This window comes from Myodes glareolus, chromosome 3, assembly GCF_982192425.1.
Source record: "Myodes glareolus chromosome 3, mMyoGla1.1, whole genome shotgun sequence".
NCBI lineage: Eukaryota > Metazoa > Chordata > Mammalia > Rodentia > Cricetidae > Myodes > Myodes glareolus.
This window is the reverse complement of record NC_142028.1, coordinates 102,291,666-102,312,971: the sequence shown is the minus strand read 5'-3', so window position 1 is coordinate 102,312,971 and position 21,306 is coordinate 102,291,666. Positions and strand designations below refer to the sequence as shown.

Sequence of the window (21,306 nt, the reverse complement as noted above, 5' to 3'; positions counted from 1 at the left end):
TGAGAAGGGCTGTTTCTTTCTAACGCATTACATCTTGATGATGATGTCAGGGTAGTAAACGTTCGCTCTGGAAGGGCAGCATGGAACCAAAGCTATTTCATTTCCTGACGATGGCCACTGATAGAGTTCATAAACATGTTGCTGTCTTTACAACATAAATGTGGAAAGAACGTTTTTAATTAGGCTACCCTCTCGTTTTCTCTTGTGCAGCTGCAACTGGGAATTTCGGCAAGAAGGATGAAGGGCGCATCAGTTGAGTGATTTCAGTTCAGGTGCAGCGTTCAGGAGGACGAGGCACAGTCCTGGCGATATGACACTGCCATGCCTTTATTATGGTATCAATGATATTGCACCAAAGAGCAGAGGACATGGGAGGAGGCCCTTCCCCAGGCCACTGAGATGCTCAGCCCAGAACTAGCAATGCACAAGCTTTACAATGGAACAAAGAAAGTGCATACAAGAGATGTATGACTTACTATTTATTTAGACAAGCCATACACGTGTCTTTACATAATAAACCAAGGGACATTTATTATATGAGAGAAATGGGTCCTTTTAGAAATAGCACTCTCTTGAAATTATACCTAGAAAAGATATTAAAGTTTACTGCCCAATTTAGAATAATTTAGCTGAGTCACTTTGGAAACATTAAAAATTAAAACATTAAAAATATGATTGCCCATGGTTAAAATACACTTTCTCCACAAGAAACATAAATATTATAAATATTGATTTCTGTGCATGCAGAACACACAGTAATCACTTTAAGTGTACAGCACGATGTCAGCGGTGGATCACAGGAAGCATAACTCTGTACATCCAATCACATGTGCACACAGTATTTGTGTCTCACTAGAGTTTTATTACTCAGCTTATTTCTAATTTACAAAGTCTCATAAAAACAACACAATCATAAGCAGCATATGTAACTTCCATGTCACAAAACCAGAATCCTTCAAGATGGAGCGTGCTTTCATTTCCCCTGGATTCTACAATCTGGTAGAGCAGAGACTACACCTGCTGCTGCCCGGGGTTGGACTCAAAACGAACCTGCTCTTTCTGGGAACTGCAGCTCTCACTAGGCCCCAACCAGATCAGAAATCCTCAGTCCTTGCTAGGCACTAGAATCTCCGAGTGTTTGAAAACTGGTGCACTGGATACACATCCAACACAGTGAGCAATTCAGACTCTGCAGAGAACACCAATATAGTTACAAACGTTCGGAGATTACATGTGTATTTGTGGTAGATACCATAGGTATTCACCTCTCAGATAGCTGGGTAGTTACATCACTACTAATTCATTATTAACCAGCTAATAAGTTAAGTATAGAGGAGAGAAAGCATAAGCCTCCATAACCTGGGAACTACCATAAGGCTCCATCTATAAACATGGAAGACAGAGTCTACAATCACGAGACTGTACAACCTAACATGACCTCATCACATCATCTAAGTGTCCATGGTACACATCAGAAAAGGAGGGGCACCACCCCAAACACAGAAGTTTTATATTGAACTTCTTCATGAAATTTCATTTCATGAAAGGATTCAGGTGCTATCTAGCTGAGTTATATAGCCGAGATGTTCTTCAACGTCACTACTGAGGTGGATTTAGAACACACATGAATCTAGGAGTTGGCCCACAGGTCCTGTGGAGAGAGAACCGAAGGTAATCAGGGTGAAGCTTGTTCTCTGTGGTTACACACCCACTCCTGTCACTGCTGACCTCTGTGGCCAGGAGGTGTTTACGCAAGGTGCCCCACCCCCCCACATCTGCCGTGGCTTTCCCTCTCTCTGCATCTCTCAGGACTCTGATGTCCCTGTGGTTTTCCCTTCCACCACCGCACCAGGCTGCATTCCATTTGTTTACAGTCAGGTTACCTACCTGTCATGGAAATATAATCAACTTACTTCCCGATTATAGGCTACACTTGAGGCTCCAAAATACTTTTCCACATACAAAAAGCTAAATGTGTACCAAGGGTCCTCTAGGCTTCTCCCTCCAAATTAATGTTCTACCATGAAGGATGGCCTAAAAGAAACTGCAGAGACAATTCCCTGACTACTTCTTGGGACCACCTAGGAGAATCCTTGGTAAATGACCAGAGGAAGGAAGTTAGAGTACCCAGTCCCTGGGTTCTCTGGGGAGTCCAATGGATGTGGCTCTCAACTGCAAGTTTCTCTGTTTCTCAAAAGGGCTTTTGTCCTTACAGGTTCCAGCAACTATTGAACTCATGCTTCAGGGTGAAACCCTTTTCTTTTCAGACTGTGTTATGGATTTTCCACATTCTAGTTTCCTTTTAAAACCACCCCTTTATTGAACTCCCCATAAAATATCCTAAGTTGCTATTTTCTGAGAGGATCTTGACACATATTTCTTGGTCAAAGAGTTTCACGGCTTTGAGAAACCCAGTTTCTGGGGTGCCGTTATTTTGGATAGATAAGTCACCACCAGGACAAAACAGAATGGATGACACCTGGACCACCTGCTCTTTCCTGCACCAGGAACCCGCTCCTCAGCCAGTGCTGGATGATAAGCAGACCAGAGGAGAGGTGGGGGGACAGAAGGGCTGATGGGACCCCTTAAGTAAGCCACTATTTCCATACTTAGCAGTGTAACTAACCCAGCTGAATGGTAAACTGGTATGCAATGATATCACACAGAATGATTAATCAGACCAAATAAAACAAAAAATTATATCATCAATAATAACATGGTATGTTTGTATGGCAGAATGCAATGCTGCGCTAAAATATGTCACATTTACTGGTATGTGAAAATAACAAACTATTTGACAAAAAAGAAGAGCAGTTTCAAAAGAGCATCAACTGTAAAATCCCAATTTTGTTGGAATAAGTATATACAAGTAGTGCCATAAGAACTAATTTTAGTTTTTAATTTAAAAATGTATAGCAGTTTGTCAGGGATACATTCCAAGATTCTATGGGATTCTATACATCCTGTTATTTCCCACATACAATGTAAAGTTTTAAATTATAGAGTAGGCAAGTAAGAGATTAACAATACTGAAAATGTACAGGCGTCTACTATCATAAAGCTTATTTGACAATCATTAATTCTTTGCTTCTGTAATTTTTCACTTAATATTTTCAGACCACAGTGGGCCATGGCTAACTGGAACTATGGAAAGCAATACCGTATGATAAAGGTAAGACGTCCATTATATGTGCTTTCAATTTTTCCTGCCAACAAACAGAAAGTTTAAGAGAAAAAAAAACCCAAGTAACTGCTTTTAAAAACTGGAACCCCATTTTAAAAAGTGCTGCCCTATGTTTGAAACTGGATGTTAAGAACGCTCAGTGATTGTGGTATTTGTTTTTCATTTCATCTTTCATCTCAATAAAGTCTTGTTGCTTCACTCTTCTATACCAGGGCATAGATGAGCCCCACGCAGCTCATCAATGGATGGCTAACAACTACAAGGAAAAGGTGAGCAGAAAAAAAAAATAAACACAGCACTATAAGCAAAGCTAGAAATGTCTATGATGAAATAAACCGAGGGAAAACCGGAACTGTTTGACTGGAAGGGGGTCGTGGAAGGCTTCCCAGGAGGAGAGATGCTGGGCTGGACAAGCAAACACTGGAAAGAGAAGCATGGCTCCAGAGGCTGGGAGGGAGAGGCGGGCAGATAGGGAGAATGAGTTTGATCAGTGCACATTGTATTTGTAAATGAAAGAACACACGGAACCCCATTAATTTGTATAACTAATGTTAAATCACTTTTCAAAGGAGGTGGAGGCAGGAGGATCAGCAGTTCGAGGCCATTCTTGAGTCTGTAGTGAGTTTAAGGTCAGCCTGGGACACAAGGGGTCCAAACAAACAAACCTTAGAGGCGGCAAGATGGAGCTTCACTAGGGAAGATTGAAGACTCACCATACACCACCGGCTCAGGCACCAGAGACAGCCAGGAACTATAAACAATAGGCTCTGTTGTCCTTATCCTGAAAGTGTAACTTGCAAAGATCTTGACTTTGACAGCAGGAAGCAGCATCTATGGAAAATACACCATGGGTCAAGGCATGAACTTGCTTTTGACAGAGACCAGACTCCACACGAGAAACCCGAGGATCCTGTAGGAAGGAGCCATCACGGCACTCCTTGAACTATACTCTTGTGGGTGGTTAGTTCCTTCCTCTACGGCAGATCATTTCTGCACATGTCTGCAATATCTTTCTTTTCATTATATTCTAGCAGTTTCCTGACCACACAGAAGGAATTGAGAAGAGTTACATATGTAATTGGTATTTAATCTACTTCCACATTACCACAATGTTGAATATTAACTCACTTTTGGTATCAGTCCATGGTGTAGGAGGGGTTGGAAGTGTTAGCAGGGAGAGGAGCAATTAAGGAAATAATGTACTGCGTTAGGATAACCGCCTAAAAAGGAAACCCATCAGTGAAACCCAGTGTCCGAAGTTCATGGAAATCACTTTAAAAGTTAACATATATTCTAAACTTTAAACATATATTTATATTTTTGATTTCAACTCTTGCTATTTTAGGCCAGTCAGTGGGATGGATTAACTCTGAGTTTACTCATTACCTTTAGCTATTTCTCAAGTTAAGTGTGGAAAAAGTTAAGGTCCCAAGTCTAGAAATACAGCACATATCAGGTCAAGGATCACCACACAGTCTCAATAATGCAGGAACCAAACTTAACAGGTCTATTTTACTTACCATTAAAGTACTTTATTTGGCCAAGCCAATAGAGTCAGTTTTCTTCAGCATGAACCAAATTATTTTCTTAGAAGCACATTACTTTACCCCACTCAGATCATTCCTCTTTGAAGCCCAGGCATCTTATTAATAAGGATATTTTAATAGTTCTATTTTAGCTCAATTATAGCTCAATTTTACACCACCTGCCTCCAGTGAGATATTCACTACAAAAAGGCAAAGCTGGCTAGAGTTCCTTTAAAGTTTCGAAAAGTTAATTAATATTCAGCAAGCACTTTGAAGATAAAATATAAGTGTCTAGAATAATTATGGTTTTTTTTTTCTGTGATGGGCATTGAAGCCAAGGCCTTGTGCATGCTGGCTAGGCTCTCTACCACCAAGTTTTATCCCCAGATCTACTTTTTAGGGCAAAAATAAAATCACAGGAGCTGCAACCTATAACCTTTCAGGACAGTACTTTTGTTTTCGCATCCATGATCCAATCACCTCAAAATCATAGGGCGCTGTAAATATAAAATAGTGAAATCTGAATTTTCTTTCAGGTAAATGTAAGGTCAGTCTAAAGACCAAAGAAAAACCGAATGTACTTTGGACACTGTATTACCCCCCAACACACAACTGTAGGGCCCAAGCACATATAAACACACTATTCTGAGCATGGAGGGGACATTGAATCACCAGGCAGTAAAATGGAAACCGACCAGGTATGATTTGAAGTCTCCTTCTGATCTCAAGGGTCTGTTATCCCAACCCTGCTTCCCAAAACTATAAATCAGAAGAGGCAGACCGCATCCCCTGTTCCAGTTCCCTTTATGCACACTCTTTGTGGTTCCTAAGCCACAAGCTCGATTTACTGTATATATGTCAGATCATTAAGAACCATGACTCCCTCAGACAGTGGAAGCTGATCAATCATGTAAGTCAATTTAAATATTTTTTAGACAGGTCTTACTCTACAGGCTTGTCTGGAACTCACTGTATAGCCCAGGCTGACTTTGAACTTACAGTAATCCTCCTGTCTCAGCAAGTGCTAGAATTATAGGGATGAGCCACCATACCTGAATTTTTAAGGACATTGAAAAGATGATATTTCAAATTTAAATTGTGCTGAGGGGACACAATCATTCGTTCTCCAGGGCTTCTGCTTATGTAGAAGGCTTTGGGCTGAATGGCCTTCCAGAGGGTTAGTCTTTTTATTTATTTATCCATCCACTTATTTAATGTGTCAAGTCACTACACAGTATGACACTCTTTCCAAATATTTCTGAAAGGGCTCTGAGGAAGCTTATGCTTTATGTGAATTCTGTAAGTATGTGAAGGGGCATCTCCACTAAATATTATAAAAATCAAAATACAGATCAATTCTGAAAAGTGAGTATGTGCTCTTTTTGCAGTATCAAATAACCAGCCCAAATTTCTGTACATAAAGGGAAATAAACATACCCTTCTCATTAGCATGAAAATTTACTATGTATGTACTGTGAAGTGGCAAGATTATATGGTTTTAAAATAATTCTCTGTAATTTATTATCAGCTAATGTTATTTGCATACCTATGTTACATATGTATAAAAGTCTCAGGTGAAAAGGGGTCATGAGTAATAAATACAAATAAATTAAGCCTACTCTAGAAAATTGTTCGGAGTCTTGGCTTTTGCGGGAAATGATGTTTAGTTAGCTACATTCATGACCGTCTTTCAGCTTAGCATGTAAAAAATGCTTACTATCATGGCAGACACGTAATTTTTCTAAGTTTCCCTCAGTTTGATGCTGTACAGAGATTGGAAGAACTAGAGGACCAGGATGCCTGTTTCTAGACAGTATCTTCTCAACACGCAGGATGCTCTAAAGAAAGGGATGCGGCATGAAATCTCAGCAGTCTGGTTGCCTAAGCAAGACCTGCATGGTGACAGCAGACAACACGCCAACGTCACTGGGCCCCACCGGGGTGGCGGCAGAGAGAGGAAGGACCGGTCTTCCCCAGGGAGGAGCTCCATAAGAGGTCGTCCAGTCACAAGTGGACGGCCCTAAACTTTATACATAGGAGCAACTCTGAATGGACTCAGCAGGTCATGTACCCATACATCTGCAAAAATGATAATTATAAAAGAAGTCATGAGTTTGAGAGGGAATGGGGAAGGGCATAGGAAGAGTTTGATAGAGGAAGGGGTGGAAATGATGTCAATACAGTACTCATGCATGGAATTATTAAAAAAAAGTAAAGAAAATTATTTTCTTTAATCTTAAGAATGGCCAATAGCCTTAAGAAATTTCATAATGTTAGTTGAATTTTTTAAAAAATAATTTCAACTTTTTATGTTATTTACTTTTCTTTATATTTGGTGGTAGTCCCTAAAATTATAATAACTGTTCAGAGACTCACTGAATTTCATAATGCACATAATAGTCTGAGAGAGGAAATACGAACAGCACAGAAACAGTCAGAGCTTGCTAGGGGAATAAAGTACCAAAAAATTTATTCCTTAAGGGCTCAGAATTATAATATTTTGCCAATAAATATGTAAAATTGCATACATGTACTAAATATCAGCTTCTAAAAGCCAGTAGCTCATGAAGGGCAAAGTATTCATTTGTAAATTTTCATTATTTAAAGCGTTCCAAATAGGAAATTAATGGATTACAGAATCCCAAGGTCTGGGAAACATCCAATCGCTGTTGCGATGCTTCCAAAAGCTTGTATATTTGAATACTCAGCACTGAGACTGTGAAACTGTTTGGGAAGGGTTAGGAGGTGTGACCTTCATGGGAGATGTATGTCACTGTGGCGGGCTTTGAGGGTTCAAAAGATGCAAAGACACCATTCCCAGTCTCCTCTTTGCCTCCTCCTTGTGGATGGAGATGTGAGCTCTCAGCTGTTCCTGTCACCACACTTTCACACCACCACTGTGGACTCTGACCCTCGGAAACTGTAAGCCCAACTACAACAGCAAGTAAGGCACTGGTTTTCTCTAACTAGGTTAGCGTTCGGGGACAAAGCATCTGGCCATTCATGATGCAATGGATACTTTTAAATATAAACTTTCTGTTTATCTTAGTTATCTGGATAATCACCCTGTGAAGCATGCTGTCACGTGCATTTCACGTGTAAGACAATGAAGGGTCTAAGAGTACAGTGTTCTGCCAAGGGCCACAGAGGCCAGAAAAGTGGAACCAGTTTGAACCCAGTTCTGTTACAGGATGGCCCTTCTGGCCTTGCTCCTAAGCTTCCTATTCTGAGCCTTTAATCTTCATGGTTTCCAGACGCTTTCCCCTTCCAGAAGCACCTTTCTTATCCTCATCGTTGGGTTTCACTGCTCTCTCTCTCTCTATTCTTCTGGAATACACAGGACCAACAACTAGGTCAACCGGTAAAATGGCGTTCGCGGTTCCTAATCCCTCATGGTAGGCACGTTCCCAGCACATGATATAGGTGCTTCTACCTTCCGTGCTTAACTCTGATGCTTTTTCTATAAATTCTTGCCGTGTGACAGGACAATCAGACCTTCTGGCTGTAAATCAGAAAGTCTGCTTGCCTCCTCAAAGAACTTACCGAGTTACACATTCTCCACACAGATGTGTTCACAAAAGCAGACTCAATGTGTTGAAGGACGACTGCCGGGATAAACATTTGTCCAGTGTTTCATTAATAGGATTGAAACTATTAAGTGTGTGTGCCGTTCCCAAAAAACAAAAGTGGGGCGTGGTTACATCTTTTATGGGACTCGTTATAAGAAAGGCATACTTTTGTGACCTGCTACCCAGCCTGTGCACGACCTCCCAAGGTTTCACAAAGCAATAGGTCGCTATGAACAACTCACTTGCACGTTTCTCTAGCTCCCCTCTTTCATTTCCTGAATAACACCCAGGGTGACCCATAAAGCTGACTTCACGATATCCTAATGGGTCAGTCAGCCCCTCGCGCTGAAAGCCTGGAGCAGAGTCTACCGAACCCCGTGTTGCCGCCGCTGCCCTTATCTCTTTCCCACGGCAGACAGCACTAATGCAGCCAGACATTCTTTCTGAGTTCAGCCAAGCTAGCAGTCGCCGCAGCACAGATCGCTTGGACAGAGTCGGTACAAAGACATCACATGACCACTAATTCTAAGGAGCCACGGGACAAGGACAGAAGAGCTAACTTTTGTCTTTCCACTGCCAGGGTTTGCAGTGCTCAGCACATAGCAGGCGTTCAAATGTCTGCTCAAAGTGGAATCAGAGGGTGAGGTCTGGCTCCACTGAGACCCTCTGCGGCCCCTTTCTGTCCCTCCCTAGGCCACCCTACTAACTTTAAATACAAATCTTTCAAAGTTCAGTGGCCTCGAGCCCTGTGTATCCCCCTATTCTCCGGGCCATGCCTTCTAATAGCTATCTGCACACCACTCGACGGTCTCTGTCTCTCTCCAAAACAACTGCTTTAGACCTAACGATCACAAACATAAAGTCATCAGAAAAGCTGGTCCAGGAAGGAAAATGGGAAACTTACAGGCAGGGACCTGAGCTGGATGCTGATACACATTCTCTCATGTCAACTCTTCAACAATGTGATCAGTTTCACATCATTACCTCATCTTGCTGGTGGGGAACCAAACCCTTAGGGGGAAAAAGGACACCAGTCATATGGTTAGCATGTTTGGAAAGACTAGGATTTAAATCAATCAAACTCAACCCCTGTCCCCCCCACCTTCTCTCTCTCCTACCCGCCCCCTGGAGCTACTCCTGAAAAGAGAATATAAAATTACAAAGAAACAATGACCAAAAAGCCTCAAACTCGTTTGACTTGTGTGAATTTAACAAGTTATCACACTGAATAAACAAAACTCAATATCTAAGTAATATACTTCATCATATAACTTTCCTTTCTCTTTACCAAATCTTTGTGAGTTATTCATTACCCAGCTTGTTTTTCTTGGCAGCTGCGAGTCTTGGCTGAGACATGAATTCTTGCTGTGAAGCAATTCAGATATATTAAGTTCTCTATTACACAGAGAACATGAAGATTGCCTGTGTGTTTGCGTGTGGATGATGGGTCAAGTCCAAGGGAAAGTATGGAAAAGAAACAATACGTGAACTGGGGTTGTGTGCATGGGGCAATTAAAAGAAGTTCAAAGCAGAATCAAGAATTGTAGCCTTTGGCTCTCACGAGTAGCAAGGTGTGGAAATGCTGCACGATAGAGGAGGATGGGTCAAGTTTAACGCCCATCCGCCCCACGCATGCGCCTTCTGCCTGGTGCGGACACAGGGTCTGCAGTGTGCAATTTGCCCAGTCATGACCATGAGTCATTGTAACCGTCACTAAGAAGGTCATTCAAGAAAGTGTATTTCTGGTACAAGTTGACAACAGCAATTCTCAGCCAGGAGCAGCTCAAGTCCTGTTGGTGGGCACGAGGGAAGGAAGGGAACGGGGCTGAACACCGTGCACTGCATAGGGGACATCTCCTTAGAACAAGCTATGGCCCACATGTGAAGAGTTCCAAGGCTGGGAGCCTATGCTGCGGAGTTCTCCCATCTGTAAACCGAGCGGTAAGAGCGCCCGCTTAGATGGACGAGCTGTTGTGAGCCCTGGTCTGCTGGATGGAAAGCATTTAGAGTCCCTTTTGCTGTTGTAAAGAATGAACGAGTGCTATTGTGGCTGCATCTCCAGCATGTAAGTGCAGGACGCTGCAGAGAGGTACTCTCTGGTGTGACCTACTTATCAGGGAAACTTGGCGGGGGGGGGGGGGGGGCGGGCACTCTGTGGTCAAATGAATTTTGAAACTGGTGTGCAAAAAAAAAAAATCAGACAAATATACCATGGAAATTATCAAAATATTTATTCTTATTTAAAGTTTATTAGTATTTATCTGGCCATTACATGTGTACCCAGTGCCCACAGTGGTCAGAAGACAGCACCAGATCCCTTTTTAACTGGAGGTTAAAAAAAAAGATGGTTCTGAGCATCTTTGTGGGCTCTGGGAACTGAACTCAGGTCCCCTACAAGGGCACCAAGTGCTTCTAAATGCTGAGTTTTATTTAAAATCTTTAATCAGTGAAATATATTGCATCCCATTTTTACAAGGGATGTGGCCGGTGAATCCTATGTAGAACTTTGTAGAAAGGCAAGATTACAAAGTCATAAACTCTTGAGTTTATCATTTACCCTTTTTGAAAGTTTCTCTCTCTCTCTCCCTCCTTCCTCTCTCTTTTCTGTCTCCACATGCATGTGTGTACGGGTGATGCACATGTGTGTACAGGTACATGTGATCATGATCACATATGCACAGAGCAAAGGAGCATGTTAGGTATTTTCCTCTGTTGCTCTGTTGTTATTATTATTATTATTATTATATTCAAGACAGCATTTCTCTGTAACTCTGATACCTGTTCTGGAACAAGTTCTTGTAGACAGGCTGACCTCAAACTAACAGAGATCTGCCTGCCGCTGCCTCCCAAGGGCTGGGATTAAAGGTGTGTGCTGCCACCACCACACGGCTCTAATGATATTTTTAAAGACAGGGTCTCCCACTGAACACGAACTGGCCTTTAGACGAGCCTGGCTGACCAGAATCCTATTCAGATCCCCCTGTCCCCAACACTGAGGTTACAGGCTGCACAGCCAGGCCAGGCTTCTTATGTGGATGCTAAGGATTTGAACCCATGTCCTCCTGCTTTCGTAACAAGTGTACTTACCGACTGAGCCATGTCCTCAGTCGTACAAAAAAGTCTTTGGTGCACGAGGTTGTTGCATGTTACTAAAACCTTAAACATGTGTTTACTCCCTGGTAAGGTCACCATGATCAGATAAAACGAAGAACAATGTCAATTCCCAGGAAGATCATTCCTCTAAATGTCTATGATGAAGGAAGCTCAAATAGCCAACACTGGAAATGGAGATGAACGCAATGTCGAAATTAAATACGAGTTTCTTTGCTGTGCTTTTGTAAGGGGATCCCAATCTTTCAGGCACAAAGTCAAACTAGGAGGGAAGACTCAAAAGATACCCCGGAATAAACTTCTCAGTTTTATGTTGTTAGGTGCCAAGTACAGTCAGCAGAGAGTATGGCACCAGAGTGAGAAGCGAAGGAACCAAGACAGTTATGGGCAGACGCACGTATGGGCTCCCAGGGTGTGCTCCGAGGAGGGCTGAGCAAAGGTCCCAGGGGGTAGGGCAGTCTCAGTCACTGTCATTTTTAAGGTTAAAATGTATGATGGCAAATACACGAAATTTAAAAGTGAAATGCAAACATCTGCCTTTTGTACGTGTTTCCAGATGATCTCCCTGATGGCCCAGCATTGTCTAGGTATTAATGCAAGGCTGTGTGCATCGCCTGGCATTCACTACGCTCCTCCCCGCTCTGAGTGGGCTGGCACAGTTGGACTTACACCTTCCAGGATGACAGCACCGGTGCTTTCCCGGTCTACAGAATGAGACGCTACGCCTTACATCACACAACGCACTGTTCTTATTATATTACAAAACCAAGAGATTTTATTTATTTTTTAAATTTTATTTTGAGACAAGATCTTACTATGCAGTCCACACGGGCCTTGAACTTATGATCACCTTGCCTCTGCTTTCCAAGGGCTAAGATTACAAGTATGTACGATCATGGCTGGCTTCTTTTTTAATGTAGGTCCTCGGGTTTGAACTCGGGTACTCATGCTTAAAAAGCAAGCACTCTCTACCTACGGAGATATCTCTCAAGTCTCTCTGTGGAATTCTTAATAGATTAAAAACAGGTCTAACAGCAGTTCTCGTGATTACCATAATGTCAAAGATATGTGATGCACAAATCATTTCAAATATCAGGAACAACTATAATGTGATATCCAAGTATCCTAGTCCACTCATGATACAGTCACAGTTATGACAAATCTGACTGAGTACTGAAAAAAAATGCTAAGCTTCAAATTAGGGACTAGTAAAAATCAATACAAATTTTATAGTTCTACCAACCTCACACCACCCTGAATCCTATCCACACAATCCACCATCATCTACGGACTACAGGTAGGAAACTTTGAATTCAGATGATTTCATGAAGGCTCAAGAACTTTGAATAACGAAAAGAGCAAAATCACAGATCCATTGCCCTGTCTCATTTCTTTTCATTGGAGCAAAACTGTGCATGTATATAGTTTTTGCAGATTTTTGCTCTTATTATATTCTCTGTGAGGAGAACATTAGTTTAGCTTAATCTCATTTTACACATGAGGAAGGCAAGGCAGGGAGTTCTGAGTCTTACCCAAGTTAATACACAAGGAAGTTAAGTGCTGAGCTGGGACTGGAATCCAATGGTCAGAGTCTCATGTCTGTGATTAGTCCCTAACTTCTATTTGAAATCTCCGAGGGGCGGTGGGAGCGACTTTAGGTACATGCCAAGGCAGCTCTGTCCCCAGCAACCTTTTTAATTGGACTGCTGCTCAGACTGAGCGACCCTGGTAGCAAATGATTTCCTTGTTCATCCTCATAAATGACGGGCATAGCCTCGTATCACTTTCTAGAACGCCATGTGCTCTGGGAACTCCATTTCTGATAATAATATTGGCTATTTCAGTGTTTTCTTTCATATCCAAGGGCAAACACAAAAAGAAATAATGGCTTCCCATTGCAAACCACTTCAGAATCATCTGTGCTTGGTTTGGGGGTCCTTGGAACTTGTTTCTCTAAAACCCCGCTCTCAAGCTCTTACAGAGGCATGGTTTCCTGGGAAACAGCCATTATGAGGCAGAGTATCAACAAGGTGCTCAAATAAAAACACGCTAAAGTTCTCAGTATTTTTGCTGTCTAACTACCATCTTACATTATGAGACTTATCTGCACTGTAATCATTGTCTTATGAAGCCTGCAAGTTCTGTGCACTCTTTAGTGGGATGTTCCTGCTGTTTTGCCATGTCCCCCACACTGAGTTCCAGACACAACAAAGTGTTAGTTAGCCTTGACTGCGGGCTCTGCACTTGGACAAGATCTTTAAACCACCACAGAATATGAACTAACTTGTACTTGTACAACCACCACTCTGTCTCAGATCAACACCAGCGGGAAGCTAAAGATAAGAAACTTAAATCCCTAACTCCTGCAGGACCTGAGAGTCAGGTGTGTGTCGGTGTGTGCATCAACACACATATGGCATGACTCGGTCCTTTCCTTCCCCCATGTGGGTTCCAGGCTTGGCACCAGCAGGCACCTTTACATACTGAGCCATCTCACAAGCTGGGCTACTACACGACAACCCACAGAAACATTAGAACTTTCAAAATAAAAAAAAAAGTTATTCTTTTATTCATTTGTCAAGGTTCAGGGGGAAATTTTTTCCACGTGTTTTCATGGAGTAATCTCCAGAGAAAATTTATTTGCTCCCTAACATACTGGTTCAACTTTGTTTGGTCATAAAAGCAATTACCTATGTCTATCTCCTGCATCTTGGATAGATGTGGACATGATCTTGAACCAATTTTTATTGGAAAAAAAAAAGAACATGATATAATGATTCTCAAACCATTTTTTTAAAAAAATTATGCTTCACAAATAATCTGTTTAAATATCACGATATGCAGCAAATCAAAAGCAGAGATGGGATAGGAAGCACACAGGTTCAAAAGATGAGGCTGCACCATTTAGGAGATTTCTGGTGCCTCTAATCTTGCCAGGCCAGTTTTCTGGTCCATAAAACAGTCAGTCCCTGCAGCTAACACACGAGAGCTATGGACTGGTCTCCCACAGGGCAGAAAAGCAATGTGTACAGGAAAGCCTTGACAGATCAGGCAACCGCTGCAGTCGGGACGGCTCTGAGCACAGGACAGGTGAGGCACATATTTTATTTGGTGTTGACAAAAAGGTCTGCATGAAGTTGATTCCCTGACCAGTCAAGGAGGCAATTAATATCTGAAGATAGGTTCTAGATTACAAGTGAATAATAATGACTTAGACTGTATTTATATTTTAAATTTTGCAGCATGATTCTTTTCAGCTTAGCTAATTAGTGCCAAACCCTTCCATCTTCATAGTTCTTTAAAAACCTACCAACACTTACTTTGGCAAAAATGAATTCTTCATTTTGACTGGTTTTTAAATGTGTTTCTTCACTGAGACTTGCTTTTTCATTTTTATTTATTGTTTTGATCATGTGTTAATTGAAAAGGGAAATTCTGGACATTTGCTTTGAGCAATTACCAAACCCATTTATTTTTAAAGGGAAGCGGGTCTCTCGAATTCATCCTCCGTCACTACTCTAGAGGTATGGCTATCTCTCCAGAACATGAAAACACACAAATAGGAAAATATCATATGAAAGATTCAGTGCTTTAAAAATTAGTCCATTTGGTCTTTATTTTACATTTTTCTCATCTTATTTTTGTGTAGTTCTCTATTTTTATCAAAATATTTTCAGTTACTGCCAGTTGGAGATGACAAATGGCTGGAAGAAAACATCTTTGGGATAATCTGACTTAATGTTTAATAAGATCAAGAGGGTGTAAGTGAGATTTTCCTTTTATATAAAACTAGAAATTTGTCTCCAGAAGTTAAAATGCTATAAAATTTTAACTACTTAATTATTAGAAGCAATTAGAAACTGTCATCATACACCAATCTGGGGATAATTTTACTTTGGAATATATTTTTCTTTGCATGCACATGTTGCACCTAAAACATCACCCTAATCCCAACTTCAAAGACAAAAAATAACAGCAGAGCTAGTGGCTTTAACATGTCACTGAGGGCTAAGTACAGGGCGTTGCTTTTGAATTATCTGTCAGGCTGAAAATTAGGGTGGACTTCTTTTTCTTTTTTAAGTTTGGTTGAGTTCCACCGTCTACCCACAAAGAAAGGAAAACCATTTTGAGTTACAGCACAGAACAGTCCCGGAAACACCAGGCTACAGAATGACCAGTAGGAATGTGAAAGTCTAAAGCTACAGGAATCCTGGTTTAAAAGGCCCCACTCGCCATGCAGGGCAGAAGAGCTCTGACTTCCATCCACCTACTGCTCCTGGGTCTTATTTTTAATCTGGTTTTGTTTTATTTCATAGCTGGGGATTGGACTCTGCACTTTGTGGTGCAGAGCAAGTTTACTGCGCTTATTTAAGACTCACCAAAAAAAAAAAAAAAAAAAAAAAAAAAGAAGCTAATGGAGTTGAGATAATCACTAAATGGCCGGGCTTAAGCCAAGAAAAAGTTACAAAACCCACAGGTGAGTCAATAGTGAATTTCTGAAAGGAAGTGTGCACTATAATTTAACAATCTCGGGCTTTGTTAGGAAGTGCATCTCGTTAGCTTGACTTCTGGGCTATCAGTCCTGTGCCTGTACTAAAACCCTAGGTTCTAAACAGTTTTCAGCTTAGATGCATAACAATATTGGTCTTGATATTCCACGTCACATTTAAATCTGAAACACACACACGCACATACACACTCAGCCCACGAGTTCAGGAGTATGGTTTTCAGGGCTAAACTCTCTAAGTTATTCAACATACATTCAACTTATTGACACGGCCCAAGTCTATCTGAAATTGACAGAGAAGATTAAAGATATCAACGGTCAGGCTAGATTAGGGTTTCCCCCTTTTGTTGCCATCCTGGTTCAGAAGCAGAATTACTTCCTAAGAACACCAACTTAAAACAGAATGGAGACAATCCATCATAGCATCACCTCCCAGAAGAAAATTTATGCCCACTTGAAAATTATAATGTACTACTTCATTATAGTTTTTTCATTTTCCAAATTGTATAATATGAAGCAAAATCACACACACATGCACACACACGTGAACTATAATGCAAACTAAAAACATTTCAAAAGAAGTGAAAAAATGAAATGTATTCTTGAGCCACAGACTCCTACACACTACCCACCCTGGAGGACTTATAATTAAATCAGGCTATGTCTTGATTTTTTTCCCAGTTAGTTTGAAGGCATACATACACAAAGGCACAATGGCACTCACTTTCCATTTGGGTCTAAGTCTTTAAACTCCAGTTGTTACGCCCAGGGCAAGGAAGTGAAGCTGAGTTGGACAGGGCTAGGAAGTCTATCGGCTTGGTTTGTGATAGAACACGAAGCCCATTTGCAAATGGCAGAGCTGACTTCTCTTGCTACTGTCTGCTCCCAGAATCAGCAAAGGGCCATGGGTTAAACTCTAAGACTTCCTGTGGTCCTCGCTGCATGTAGATGCAGGTTAGGGAAGAAAGAGGATCAACACACATCACTTGTCTTATTAATTTTTCCCTGTACTCTCTAGCACTGGACTGATCTGTCAGAGATGGCACAAATACAAAAATGTAGAGTGGGCCAAAAATACTCAAAGTAAGAGCACTGAGAGGCAACATAAATTGTATTTCCCCTGCTAAAAGTGTATTTTTTAAATTACTAGAGCTATTGTTTTGCTCAAAAGGGTGGTGCTATTTGTGATATTGAAATAATGGTGTCTCCAAGGAGGTTTTCTTTAAAATGGAAGTCACTTGGTTAATTCTGTGTAATGTGTAACTTGCCTTCAAGTGCTCAGTAGCTAGGAACAGAGTGTATCTGATAAAGCCATCATCAACATTTCAAGGATTTTGGATGAGGTCCCCCCTATCAGATCTGATGTCATACATTCAATAACTATATATTAGTTAAATGTTGATTCTCCAATAAAGTAAAAAATACTACAGACTCTACAAGTAAATCTCGACTTTAAACTCCACTTTTAACCTCCTTGCTACTGAAGCCAACACACATTTTCCCCATTGCCATGCTTAGATTTTTTTTCCCCCTCATCTCAAACCTCCTCCCAATTTTTTTTTTTTTTGTTAACTTCCTAGGGTCTCCCACATAGCAAAACATGGAATGAAAACCAGCCAGGGAATCTGCAAACGAAGCAAGCATGTTAGGCACTTACACGTAAAAATTAAATAGCTGATCTTTCTACACATTTGCTACCATTGTTTAAAAGTCCCCAGTGAAAATGTAGCTCACATTCAAAGATCAAATCTCACCATTTCTTACTTAAGCTGGATCTGCTCTCATTCAACAAAAGGGTTTTTTTTGTTGTTGTTTTTCTACAATACAGAATTACATTGTAACAGAACTTCTCTCTCATTAAAACTTTTGAAATCTTCGGGGGTAACTTTTAAGTACCACTTGTAGTCATTAAATACCTCAAGAGGATATTAAAGTTTTATTATGAGTCCTTTCTTATCTATGATTAGAGAATTACCTGTCCTAAAATGTCTTCAAATTCTAAATTGTCTTTTAATACTACACTTTATCCTAAAATATGAATAACCAGTGACTGACTACATTGTAGCCTTTTTACAGTTTAAATGTAAGAGCCCCCACCATGTCCAGATGCTAAAACTACTTAGACACAAGCAGTGAAGAGGAACTGTGGCAACTGGGGGAAATGTAATGGTATCCAACCTCAGGATGTCCATATCCCCAGCAAATACCTCCTACAAAAACCTAGCACTGATGAAAAGAATCACTAAAGCAAATCAACTGTGTTCTGAAATTACCCTAAATAGTTAACAACTGTCTTTAACTGCAGCTTCGATTCTGGGCTGAATTAAATCTGATTTTAAACTGAGAGAAAACGGTAACACGGAAAAGTTATTTTGGCTTTCCACTTTTCTCCACTTCCATTTTTATAAAGATGTTCAAATATTAAACATTTCGTAGCTTTCTTCTTATGACAACGTATGTAAAATCTGAAAACTCGCCGACTCTGTGCTGTCGGTCAAGTATCTTGTCACTAGTACATACGCGTCAGAACTTAGAACACGTCACCAGAGGCTAACTAGGTACTTTTCAATGTTCTTGTTTTCTCTCACATCTACCATGAAACCAGCAGCTACATATAAAATAAAGACCGAATAAGATGTAAAGAAAAGAAAAACTTCCATAAGGCCCATCCCCCCAAAATATCTATTAGACAGACACAAACCAAAAATGCTTGTTTGGGGCCCAACCTAGGTTTCAAGAGGCTTTGTACAAATTACAAAGGAAAAAGGGGGCCAACTATATTACTTTCTTAGTAGGGAACGACTAAACATTATTATTTTGACCCTTCCTGATGATAAAAAAAAAAATCGAGATAAAGGCCTTGTCTAAGGAATTGCCTCTGGAGACACTGAAAAATAACGAGAATTAGAGCGGGAAACAATTTAGAAAGTTAGCGCCCACTCCAGCCGAACACAAACTCTCTAAACCTAAAGTTGCACGTCACTTTTAAGTCACTTAAAAACAAAAATCAAGTCAACCAAAACTCCCTCGAAACAAATTATAAAATTGAGTCTAGTCAAAACTTTTGTCTACTAAGCATTTTAATCCACAGGTAATAAACGCCGCACGAAAGTCTTGCATTTTTTTCCTCTCTAATTCCACATCAAAGGTGCCAAGATTTCAGTGAGGAAGCTGAAAGGCCAGCTTCGGATTCCAAAAGATGTCCCCAGGCAGGAGGGTGTCTGGCTTGAGCCACAGACACTAGCTCCAACACTAGGTGTAGGTTCTGAGCCCTCATTCCTAGTCCTATTGGCTTCAGGACAGGGACAAAGCTGTCCCCTGAGAAGCTTCTTAGGCGGCCACTTGAGCCTGTTTCGCTGTCGTCTGCGCTGCCACTGCCTGCCTAAGGCAACCCTGCAACAGCTGTCTCCCTAGAGAAGCGGAGGGCTCTGCAGATGGGGTCACCGAGAGCAGAGTGGGGGCTTAGGAACATCCTTTCCCTACTGTAGGCACTGAAAGCAAACGACTCGTCCTGGTGTGGGTTTTCCTCGCGCGCCTGGCTTCTGCTCACTCTCCCGGAGAAGCCCGGGAAGTTTCCGAGCACCCGGAATTGGAAGTGGCGCGTGGGCCGCGCGGGGACTCCCCAGCGGAGAGCGCTAGTGGCCATCGCGCTCCGGTTTCCTGCGCGCTCGAGGATCGCGCGCGGCCCGGGCGTGTGGCCGAGCGCGGGCGGCTGTGCGGGACCGCGCTCCGCTCCCCACGCGCCCTACGGGGCCGCCTTGTGGCCCGGGTGCCCGCCGTGCGCCCATGCCCAGGCCCGCTTACCTGCGGCCTCCCCGGGCCCCCGCGCGCGTGTCTTCGTCCCGCGTTGTGCGCAGATCGAAGACGCAGCGGGCTGTGCCACCTCCGCGCGCCCACACCTGCCGCGCGGCCCGACGCCCCGCCTCGGCCCCGCCCCGAGAGGGACCCGGCCGCGCCTCCGCCGGGCCAGCAGGAGCTGCACACCGCGCAGCACCCGAGCGCCGCAGCACGGAGAGGGACGTGATGGCCACCGCCCTTGTTCAGCCACTGCGCGGTCACCTGCGTGAGACAGAGCGCCCAGGACGGGCTGACGGCTATGCTGGCCGGGGTCCTCCGAAACCCTGTCGGGGGGCGCCCCCTGCACCCCGCGGTGGGGGATGTCTAAATGGCCTTCTGGCCAGAGGGGAGTTCTCCCATCCCTAATATTCGGAGCCTGGCAGCCTGGAGGCCTTCCGGGATGGTTTTTTTCCAGGTACCCACCCACGCTCGCTCTAAATCTCTCTACTGGCCTTCTCTTTGGATGAATGTTCCTTTTTGCACTGCCAGTGCCTCCAAGAACGTCATTTTTATTTCTATAGCACACAAGCAGAGATATATGCTTCCCTAATCTTTTACAACTAAATTTCAGTTACCTGAAGGTAGAGGCTAAGTTGCCCATCTTGGAAATTTTCAAATAAATGCAGAATTATATACACACTAACAAGTTTTTGTCTATGGTCTCTGAAGGCAGAGCATGAGGTCTTTTATCCTGATGTAAGAGGGTAGAATTGTATTTGTTCAAGTAAATACGATTTACATTTTAGCAAAGGCTCCATTGCCCCCCAACCCCCACCCCTAAAATTATACAGGTGAGTTTCAGAAAGGAAACAAGCAAGATTCACGGTGATATTTTATTAATTATGTGATAACATCTCAGTGTAAAAATTAGTTATTCAACCCAGGTGGCAATTATTCACCAGATGTTCGCTAATGAAATGGTACTCATTACTTAGCTAGAAAAGACAAGTCAAGTGGGGTTGGCTTATTACACAAATTTCACTAACCTGAGCATATATATGAGCCCAAGACTTATGTATGAGACTGAAGTTTAATTTTTCTCTATAAACCAGGTGCTGGGAGGTCATCTTAATAGTTAATAGTGCTCAGTACGCAATGGTAGGAGCCATTACACACGAGATAGCTCTAAATCATGACCTTATTTTGAAGAACTGAAAATCCTTAAGCTGTCTCAACTACCTTGATCAAAACATAAGAATCAACAATTAAAGACATTGTCACTGTTAAAATCGTCCTGAAATGTTTTGAAAGAAAATAAGCTTTCAAGTTTATAGTCATTATGCAGAGGAAAACCAAATACTTCCAAATCGTGAAGAGCATGCCTTAAAATGTGAACCCCAAAAGAGCTAAGCGTTTTTTGGGGGGCATGTAGGTAAATCTATTTATAGAAAACCCAAAAGTGTCCTTTGAAGTGCAAAAGTATTATTCTAAATTTATTTATTGAATCATGATATCATCAAATGTAGGTAGCCATTTAACACAGTTGTTTTGGTGAAGTGGGGAGAAAGTCCTTTTATATGAATACCCCAAGAAAGAGTGTCAACATCCAACAGCATACCCTGCAGATAAGTA

General features: G+C 41.9%; 1 long non-coding RNA gene across 1 annotated transcript; it reads right to left on the bottom strand.

The window, feature by feature from the left end:
* Positions 1-464: 464 nt before the first annotated feature.
* Positions 465-19,763, bottom strand: LOC125412589 (uncharacterized). The gene is made up of 4 exons (XR_015737376.1): positions 19,702-19,763; positions 9,184-9,290; positions 3,898-4,015; positions 465-1,651 (listed from the first exon to the last, which is right to left on the bottom strand). It is a non-coding gene; the product is annotated as an uncharacterized LOC125412589 (long non-coding RNA).
* Between the last annotated feature and the right edge of the window lie 1,543 nt (positions 19,764-21,306).